This window comes from Clupea harengus, chromosome 14 (assembly GCF_900700415.2).
Source record: "Clupea harengus chromosome 14, Ch_v2.0.2, whole genome shotgun sequence".
Classification (NCBI taxonomy): Eukaryota; Metazoa; Chordata; class Actinopteri; order Clupeiformes; family Clupeidae; genus Clupea; species Clupea harengus.
In genome coordinates this window covers 4182498-4192385 of record NC_045165.1, presented here as the reverse complement: position 1 = coordinate 4192385, position 9888 = coordinate 4182498, and the positions used below count along the sequence as shown (strand labels likewise).

General features: G+C 42.0%; 1 pseudogene; it reads right to left on the bottom strand.

The window, feature by feature from the left end:
- Window positions 1–5266: 5266 nt before the first annotated feature.
- LOC105910933 lies at window positions 5267–8478 on the bottom strand (annotated as a pseudogene).
- Between the last annotated feature and the right edge of the window lie 1410 nt (window positions 8479–9888).

Sequence of the window (9888 nt, the reverse complement as noted above, 5' to 3'; positions counted from 1 at the left end):
TTTGCCGATATTTTCGGCATCACCTACACTGTATAAAAATGTACCTGACGCAAAAAACCTCAATGCTATGCAGAGAGTATGAAGCACAGTAAGGGCTCTGCTGCGGCGTGTAACATTTGAAATGTACGGCCCAAGAAGGTCTTGCAAATAAATGAGTCCTTGTCGGCTGAAACGATATCGCTCAAACAAGAACTCATCAGTGTAAAATAAAGGGTCTTGGCGATCGCGCAGAACTCTATTCACATGAAAAGCTAATCGAACTAGAATAGCTCCTTGGTCGACTGGGTCTCTCAAAAAGGGAGCTGCCATGTTTTTTTCCGGGGGTGTGGCAAGCTTATCCAGCTACACTTAAGTTAGCCTGCCCTGGAGCAGGTTAGTGCTAATCGATATGTAACTATGGTGATTTAGCAAAAGTTGCTTCCACGAACCAAAAAGAGGGGCGTTTTTAATTTTAGCCTGAAAATTAGCTCGCTAAACCGCTTAGCGAGCTACGACGAATACCCCCCTGGTGTTATCTGTTAAATTAATAAACAATAAACAAGTATCACAATATTAAAGTAATGCAACTTGATTACTTTCCATTACTTTTGGATTACATCAATGCCAAATGTGCACATGAAGACAACAGAAGAAACATCAATAAGATGGCTTTAACTTAAGCGTGATATGCAAGTCAACAGCACAATGTAACCTTAGAAAAGAAAATGAGGAAACCAGGTTTTAATGATCCATGGACATTCATGCTCTTATCTGATAACTATAAACAGCACTTTTGAAAATCTTGACTGATCATCAGGTGAGCAATACAAATTATTTTATTTAGTTTGCTGGTGATATGGTTACCATTCACATGACTGCCAATCAAATATTACATACTTTTTTCTGTGTGTATATTTTATATGTAGAGATGACGTCAGGTCATGTCTGAAATTAAACAGGTAAAAAAAAAGTCACTGCAAGGTTCATTAAACTACATACCATTTCGGGTAGGCATTTAAAATGATTATTCATATTTACTCCATTACCTTTTTCAACCATTAGGCATTTAATTTATCCACCAAGGAAAGCATTTTAAAGTGATCTTTTTCTCTTTCCACTGAAACCACTGGCCTCAGGTCATCACAGCAGTACAACTAGTGCTTACATTCATTCTGTCCAGCTAGAACTCGGTGAGACTGGGCTTACGATAATGTCCATGTCTATAAACATGACAATAACAGAACAAACAACAAGATACATTACGGTAATGACAGTGAGAGAACTGCAAATCATTTGAGACTGTCACCATTATTGGTGTCAGCAAGTTGTTTTAGTTTATTCTGGTTCTTCTTCATATCCCACATTAGGCTCTTTATGCCTTCTGTGTGCAGCAGGTCATCTCCAGTGATCTGACCAAGTGCTGTTGTCATCTCCTCCATCACCTTCATCACAGGCTCCAGCAGGATCAGGCGTCGGGTCTGCAGCTCTGCCACGCTCCCCACTCCACACAGCAGCCCCAGCTGATGGACAGTTCTCCTCATTTTAGCCTGAACATTAGCAACAACCTCCCGCTTCACAGACACACCTCGCAGTTTGGCCTCCGTTTCACAAATCTTATTGTCAGCCTCTTGGATGTCACACTGACCTTGACAGAACACGGACCTGTACTCAGACACTTAGAGTTCCTATATCCTTGCCTTAGTAAATTAGCTAGCTAGCCACCACCAGATGGCGACAATGACAACTGTAACTGTAACCTAAAGCCCAGGCCTAACCATGTCCATGCGGGATCGAGGAATCAGTCAGAGTGAGCCTCAAGTGATAAAATACTTTTATCACTATGTCACACACTATGTTGCCAGCTGGTTTATCTCTGGATCATTTAATTTTATTCAAGATGGAACTGAGCTCAGGAGAAACAAAAAGTAAAAGAGCTCCGCTGCATCTTGAATAAGGAGTTCTGTTCCAAAACTAGCAAGGTAGCTACCTAAAGGCATGCAAAAACCTTGCAAACACCAACAACACCCCAGTTGACACTGATAGAAGCTTGCCAACAAACTAACTGGTGTCTTTTGGCAGTATAGATGGCAATGTCATGCTGTAAAAGCTTTTCTTTCATTTTTGCAGGGTATTCCAGCCCGGTATACAGAACAAACAGAGCATATCCTGGATAGCTAGTGGGAAAGACACAGGTGTTTATATGTCCTTCACTTGACCATATGCTATCAAAATGAAGGAGTATGGTTCCAAAACTAGTTGCCTATAAAACCATACCTCAAAAAGTGTAAAATTGTTGCATAGGTGTTACTTTAACAAACAGTTTGGCTATGACCATAAAGATGTGCTCATAGGACCATAAGATTTCGCTAGTAATCAGGAGCTTGACGAAGGAGCAGGAAGATATGTCCATACACGATGAGACCAGACAATAAGCGAGGGGGAGTGAGGAGTTTAAGTAGAGTTGTTGAGGGAGTGACAGGTGCTCGTGATTAGGGAATCAGGGGACTGGGAATGTGACGGAGGCAGGTGAGTTGAATCGGGGGGGGGGGGGGTTGTAGGGCTCAGAGCTGGCGTGATATCATTCTGAAGATGTGTTGTTTTAGATATATGGCTCTACCATACTTTAGTGCAGTGGTTCTCAACCGGGGGTACGTGAAGGCAGTCCAGGGGGTACGTGAGATTTTTTAAAGATATATTTAAAATTAGCATCAATTCAAAAATCCTTTAAAAATAGTTATTATACGGCTCTTCAGAATGGTCCAAAAAGTTCCGTTGATTTGTATGGGCCATATGTGGGTTAAATGGCTGCGTTCGCAGGTCTGTAATTTCTTGATATTCACCGCTGCGAAAAGTTTATGGCTGCTGTCATTGGCAACGGGTTTTGTGCTGTCACATCTTTCATATCATTCTGCAAGTAGTCCGGTCATTTAACGTAACGGAAAGTAATTGAAACTTGAAGTCAGAAGGTGGGTTGCTACGCATTTGCGTGAAGAACTATTTTTTCTTAGCGGAAATCACGAAATGGCAACAAAATCATTAAAAAGAGGTATTTTGGAGGAATGTCTTCTATGGTTTTGGCAAGTAACCGTATAATAAGAGGGATATTTGTATTTATTTCCGTAGGCCAACGTTCGTGCGTGTGGGTATGCCTGTGAGCGTTTGCGCTGATATAAATTGATATTACTATTGCTCTCGTGTGTGTGTGTGTGTGTGTGTGTGTGTGCCAGCCATGTGTATTGATCGTCGTAATGGAATTGTTGGAATTACGATCTGAAGTACACACATTTCTGATTGAGCACAGATCTCCCCATGCCACCAAGTAATCTGCGAACGCAAGCTGTCATGAATATTTTTTTCAAGCTTGTTCATTTGGCCAATCCCATGTCACCATGACAGGCGCGCTTTTTATTTCGGGTCTGTTTGAAATGGAAGGTAGCTGCCTCGATGCCGTAATAGACAGGTGTATTACAAGACATGTCTTTCGGGTGAAAGCGTTGGTTTCGAGCTGCCTTTTTAAGATGGCAATTACGGTAACGTGTGACGTTGGTACGCTGCAAGAACGTTATACTATCTAACGTAGGCTAACGTGCTAATGTCAGACAGTTGGCTGACAGACGCCTCGCAAATCACATCAACCATTTTTTCTGGTTACAATAACGGTGTTATCGGATAGTATAGTGTCTTTTTCTCTGTAACTTTTGAAAAATCGAAGCGTGAAAACGACGAAAAATGTACATTTACTTAAAACACATGGCCGTCAGCCGAGTTTGGTCCGGAGTTTAGCTGCTAAAGTTATCTTCTGTCCTGTCGTTTGAAGCAAACCTTTTAGCTCTGGCATTGGTCTCCCATTATGTATTTATCTATCACTTCACTGGATTGGAAGTCCATTTTTCAGGCTCTCGCACGCCCCCCCATGTACCTTTTCACTGTGGTTTTATGACAGATCAGCAAGATTAAATAGCTTCTTCACATACGTGAAATACATTACATTACCTATTATATGGATACAAACGACATATAATAAAAGTGTCTACAAATATTTCAGTGATGACAAACAATGAGAAAGCAAAAGGCATGCGCTCAACCCAGTGTGTGAGGGATTGCACAATCTGAGATGAGGCGCAGCTCGTCGCTGCCTCACCTCGCGAGTCGCCTCTCTGTTTGAAAAGGACATGGTCAAATTCAGCGATTTTGATTATAAAAATGATTGGAATCATACAAAAATTTAATTTAAAGCAAAGATCAGTAGATACATATTATTTTTTATTATAATTTTTTTTATTATTATTATCATTATTTGTTTTTTTTACTTTTTATGATGACTTTTACTTTTCATGAAGCTCTGCCTCCCCTGACCGCACGTCCCTATGTGTATGTAATCTGAAGCACTGACCCGTTTTCTACTGCCGGGCGCTTCACTGCAACTGAACAAATTTACCACTCTCCTACTTCAGTTTGGTTTCAGAATGAGAGAATTTTAGGAGGAGGATGCCATTACTGTGGCTCAAATAGGAGTCAGGTGCAAATGGGCCTTGTCCTGACAAGCTAGACTCAAAGAGTAATGTAAAGGGAAAAGAATATGTGTTCCCACTATCACAATTTTTTAAGAACACGTTCCTATAGTTGGCCCTTTTTTTTGGCTTAATACCTGATGGAGATGTGTGACGTAATGTGCTTTGGTGAAGTGGACTGGAGTGGGTGGTCGGGAGGGTATTGGGGTGGGTGGTTGGGTTGGCCTGTGCAACATTCAACACAGGAATGTTGTTTACAACAGCACAAAGTTTTTCATAGATCTAGCCTCATAATTTTGTTGTCAAAGTGCACCAGACTGATGCATTGAACTTTAAAATGTGCAAAATGTTCTTATATATAAAATATATTCCCCGGGGAGCATGCCCCGGACCCTCCTAGGGGGTTCGCATCGTTGTCACCTTTTTCATCCCTGATGAGTTTGCACCCCTGCTGGGTAGCCTGTGGCAAGCCATAGAGAAGTGTGTTCTCTGTTTAGAGTAGATGGTGGTGGGCTAGAGTTGGAAGTACATGTGAGATCTAGCCATAGTGTGAGAGCCCCAGTTACTAGCACATGGATTTGAGCATATTTCCCTGTGCACAAACAATTAGTGCATTAGAGCAATAATGTTAACTTTTAACCATGTAAAAAATAACTTCTGTGCTGGAGAGACACTACATGTAAGGCGGGATTGGTCGTTTCCCTCATAGCCAGTACATTTCCCAGTATAGAGACCAAACAAACATTAACACAATACTGATACTGCTGGAGTCAAAATAATAGAGAAGTAAAGGCTTTATTGTGAAAAAAATATTTGGCGTGATAAGCATGTGTGACCTTATAGTCGGAACACTTTAATAATACTAAAATAATATGTATTTCTTTACAGACACATTGATCTATAGTTTTTCTCTGTTAATTACTTTCCCCACCTTCTGATCTAGGTTCACACTCTCAATATGTCTATTTCTCTCCCACGTGTAACATCCATCTCTTAGTCTTGGCATCTATGAACATAAAAAATCAAACAGAATTATAGGGACTCATGCTTTACTAAGTTGTACATTGTCACATTGATTACAGACTGATCAGTAGCATCTGTTAATAACCTTGATGTCAGGGAATGTCCAGAATTGAACCCGGGCCACTGGATTTCTGGTCCAGTGACAAACTCACTGAGCAAAGTACAGGATGTGTGAAAAATGTCGTCTGTAATTTTGTTCTTCCAAAACAACAAAAATCTAAAAGACAGATTAGTTCAAACGCTCAGAAGATTAGCATCAAAACAGAGGGCAAAAACAGTGAAGCTATCTTTAGCAGAAAAAAGGTTTAACAAAACGAGAAGCTTGGAATTTCACCACAATGACTGCGGCTGGAGACAAGGAAACTCGAGACTAGAATTCAAACCAAACACACCAAAGACACAGGTATAAATACTCTAGCTAATTGGTCATGTGACCAGTCAACCAGCAGGTAACAAAACAATGGCTGGAAAACAGAGACAGGAAGTAAACATAAGCACATGTACACACACACAGCAGGCACAGAGTCTTTGCCTTGGCGCCCTCTAGAGGCCAGAAGGTCCCAAATCATGACACTTGAAGGAAGTAACAAAGCACATGGAATGCATCGCTAGCTAAAAATGACCTAACACCAGTTACAGCTGATTTGGACTTTGCAAACTTGGTGGAGCACATTACACTCAAGAAAGAAAAAAAACCAATATAAGAATATATACTGCATAATTCACCATAATGTTCAAAATGTGATTGAAAACATGACTACTTTTTTGCATTTTTAAACATACTATGGTATTTACTTATCTAACTCTTCATAGTTTATGGAGAATGTGGTGGAAAAAATTAATTTGAATCAGCTGAAATTATCTAGTTCTTCTTTGCTAAATCCCCCTCTTTAAACCCGGCCTGAACTATTTCCTTCATTCTTTCAGTCTCCTGAGGCAGAGCAGCTGGAAGTATGGCTTTCAGCTCGCCCTCTATTTTTGCCATCCTGGCATCGGTCTTCCTCTCAAATTCTTTCTTGTTCTTCAGGACCAGCTGAAGGATGCCCTCTTGAGCTGCCTGGCAGGACTGCTGCAGAATCAGACGCTCTTGAAGGAACTCTGGTTTGCTCTTATCCATGGCCATGAGCCTGCCCAGGCTGCTCACTCTGTCCATCAGGTACTTGTTGGACACTTCAGTGTAGGTCCCTGAGATCATGTGGACCAGGCTGGCGATGTTGGAGGCTTGAAAGGCCTGGTTGTACAGGAGGTCTTTTGCAAAGAGCTTGCTGTTGTAAGAAAGTTTCTTTGTATCTTCAGCTGTGGTGACAAAATTGTGCAGTGTCTTGGTGAGGCTGGTTTTCACGATGTTGGAGACCATCTGGAAGAAGCGCACCATCTTCTCCCACTGCTCCTTGACTCTGCCCATGGCATCAAGACCCTTGACCAGCATTTTGATTTTGGACTCAAAGTCAAGCTCTTTGATCTTGCAGTTCTGCATTTCAACCAGGATATCAGTAAGCTCCTTCTGATTCTTCTCCATGTTCTCCACACACTTGTCATATGCGTCCCGTGTTTGCTTGAGTTGTTCTCGGTCGGCTCTGCTCGATCTTGAAATGGGCATTCTCAGATGCTCTCTGACTGGCAGACTGCTTTCCTGAGCTGTTGCTCTGCGCTTTGGCCATATTCGGTGGTTGAGGGGTAAGAGCAGGTGAACCTGAGGTGGCCTTACTCACACAGTCAAATTTGCGGGCATCACCATTCAGCTCCTTCAAGTCCTTTATGAGCTGTTTAGTTTTTTCCTCATCCCACTTCTGATCTGGCTGATACGTTGCCAACTCCCCACAGATGGCAATGCCCTTGTTACAAAGTGACAGAGCTTTGTTCTTTAGTTCGCTCTGGGGCTCCTTCTCCAAGTCCTTAGAGATCGTTTTGAATTGAGACTCAGTCCATGTAGTCCTTGCACATTTCTTCTGCTGATCATAGAGTTCCTTCCAGTTTATTTCGCTTTCAGTGACATATTTGTTGAAATTTTCTATAATTTGAGAAATCGCAGAAGACTTGCTGCAGATTGTAATTTGTGAGATCATGTCTACACCCCCACCTTGTGCACTGATGTTGTTTACTGTGCCTGAGATCATCTCTACTGCACCGCATAATGTTTTCGCCGGAGCACTCATTAAACTAGTGAATCCAGTGATCATTTGTGTCAAGCCCTCTGAGATTCCTGCAACAAGATCCATGCCAATCATCTCCCACCCGGAGGGAATGGAATCCATTGATTTCTTGTAATCATCTTGTGCGGCCTCCATCTGCCTCCATGGCCTCCATTGCATTCTTGGACCGTTCATTCAGCTCTTTGGCACTCTTCTCCTTTATTTTAGTTTCCTCCAATTTCATCTTAACGTTCTCCAGCTCTTCTCCATAAAAGTGTTCAGCATTGACACAGGCCTCCAAAAGCTCCTGGATTAAATTGATGACATCAGAACATTTCTTTTCAACACCTTCTGCCAGTGTCACGCACTCATCTGCAATGGTCCGGATGTTTTCCAGTTGATTAGGCAGGAGAGTTTCAACAATTTCATCACTGCCCTGGAAAAGGATCTTGACTACTGCCTTCATGTAATCAGGAACCGTGGCCGTGTGAATCCGGATCTGATCCATATTCTTGTGGGCCTCGTTGAATGCGTGCCAGCCTGAATTACAGATTTGCATAAGACAGGCCCTGAAGGACTCTGGGTATTTTATGTACTTGAAGCCAGTTGGTGGGGGGTTCTTGTTGATGGAGAAGTCAGTACCTGAGGAGATGAAGACCAGCTCCCCCATGATGGCAATAGAGAGGGGAGCAGGGGTCAGGTACTCCTCCCAGTTTGCATTGGGCTGCATCAGCATCTGGGTGGTGTCCCGCATCTCTGCTGCAGAGGTGAGACTCTGAGTGGTCTTCGCAATTTGTGCATCCATGTTAAGTACTGTTCAACAAAGTAGAAACAGAAGTTGTCATGGAAATGTTTTTTTCTGCCAACCTGGGCTTTGTCCTAACCCCCTAGTTTTCAACTGGTTTTGTCCCAGGGACCACCACCGCCACGCCCCCTCCCCCCGCACAGATATTCTACCTATAACACTCAAATATGTGAAATTATCAAGGTACATCGCTAGGCACCGCCATGCCCCCTCCCCCTGCACAGATATTCTGCCTATAACACTTAAATATGTGCAGTTCTGAGGGTAGATAACCACTAACCACCGTCGCCCACGCCCCCTTCCCCCCGCGCACATATTCCGCCTGTAGCATTTTGTCAGTGTAATCTGGAAATGTGTTGAATATCAAAGCGAATTTATAAAAATACAAAAATTCAGTGGTGAACTGATCAACATAGGCTCATGTCACGGACCCCCTGCAATGCAGACGCAGACCCCCGGTTGAAAACCCCTGCCCTAGAGCCTTCGGGGTGGAGGTCAGATTTAGGCAATTTGGTGGTTCGACTCTGATAATTCTATTTTTAGAATTAGCTAAGAATCCTGTTTAAGAACCCTGTTCCATGTTTATCGAAAAGGTCTAACAGAGAGACCTAAAAGAAGATTTGGGGCTTTTCTGAAAAAAATACGGGTTTGAGCGCCAGAAGCCCCCTTCCATTCCAGAGACAAAGTATGAAAGTATCTATTTATATACCTGTCAAGTCTCCCATTTTATCCATGAGAGTCTCACAGATTTTCAACATGTATCATGTCTCACGTACGTGACATTGACTCTCACTCAATCACACAGATTTTCACTCCCAATAGCATAGAATAATAATTACAAGTCCATTAGACTGATGCACAGTACGACGGAGAGACTGCATTGTTCACAGTAGCAATATGCTTGCACCTGTTGTCTTTTGTGTGGAGGATCTCACGGACTTCAATCACTGACTTCAGTGACTTTTGTTATACCCGTTTTTTGGTCGAGGGTGTACGGTGGCCGAGAGGTGCAAATCAACATTACAAAATCTGAAACACTTTTACAAAGCTTGAGACAAATTTACATTTTGGAAAACATTTTTACATATCATAAAACAAAATGACATTACCACAACACATTTACAAGTCCCGAAAACAAATTAACATTTCAGAAAACAAATTAACATTTCAGAAAACAAATTAACATTACGCGAAACACTTTTACAAGTCCCGATACAAATTTACAAGTGGCGAAACAAATTTACAAACGACATTAACCGGAAAGGGAATGTACCAACTCCGTGTACCAACTCCGTTTCGGGACTTGTGTTGTGGTAATGTCATTTTGTTTTATGATATGTAAAAATGTTTTCCAAAATGTAAATTTGTCTCAAGCTTTGTAAAAGTATTTCAGATTTTGTAATGTTGGTTTGCACCTCTCGGCCACCGTAAGGGTGTC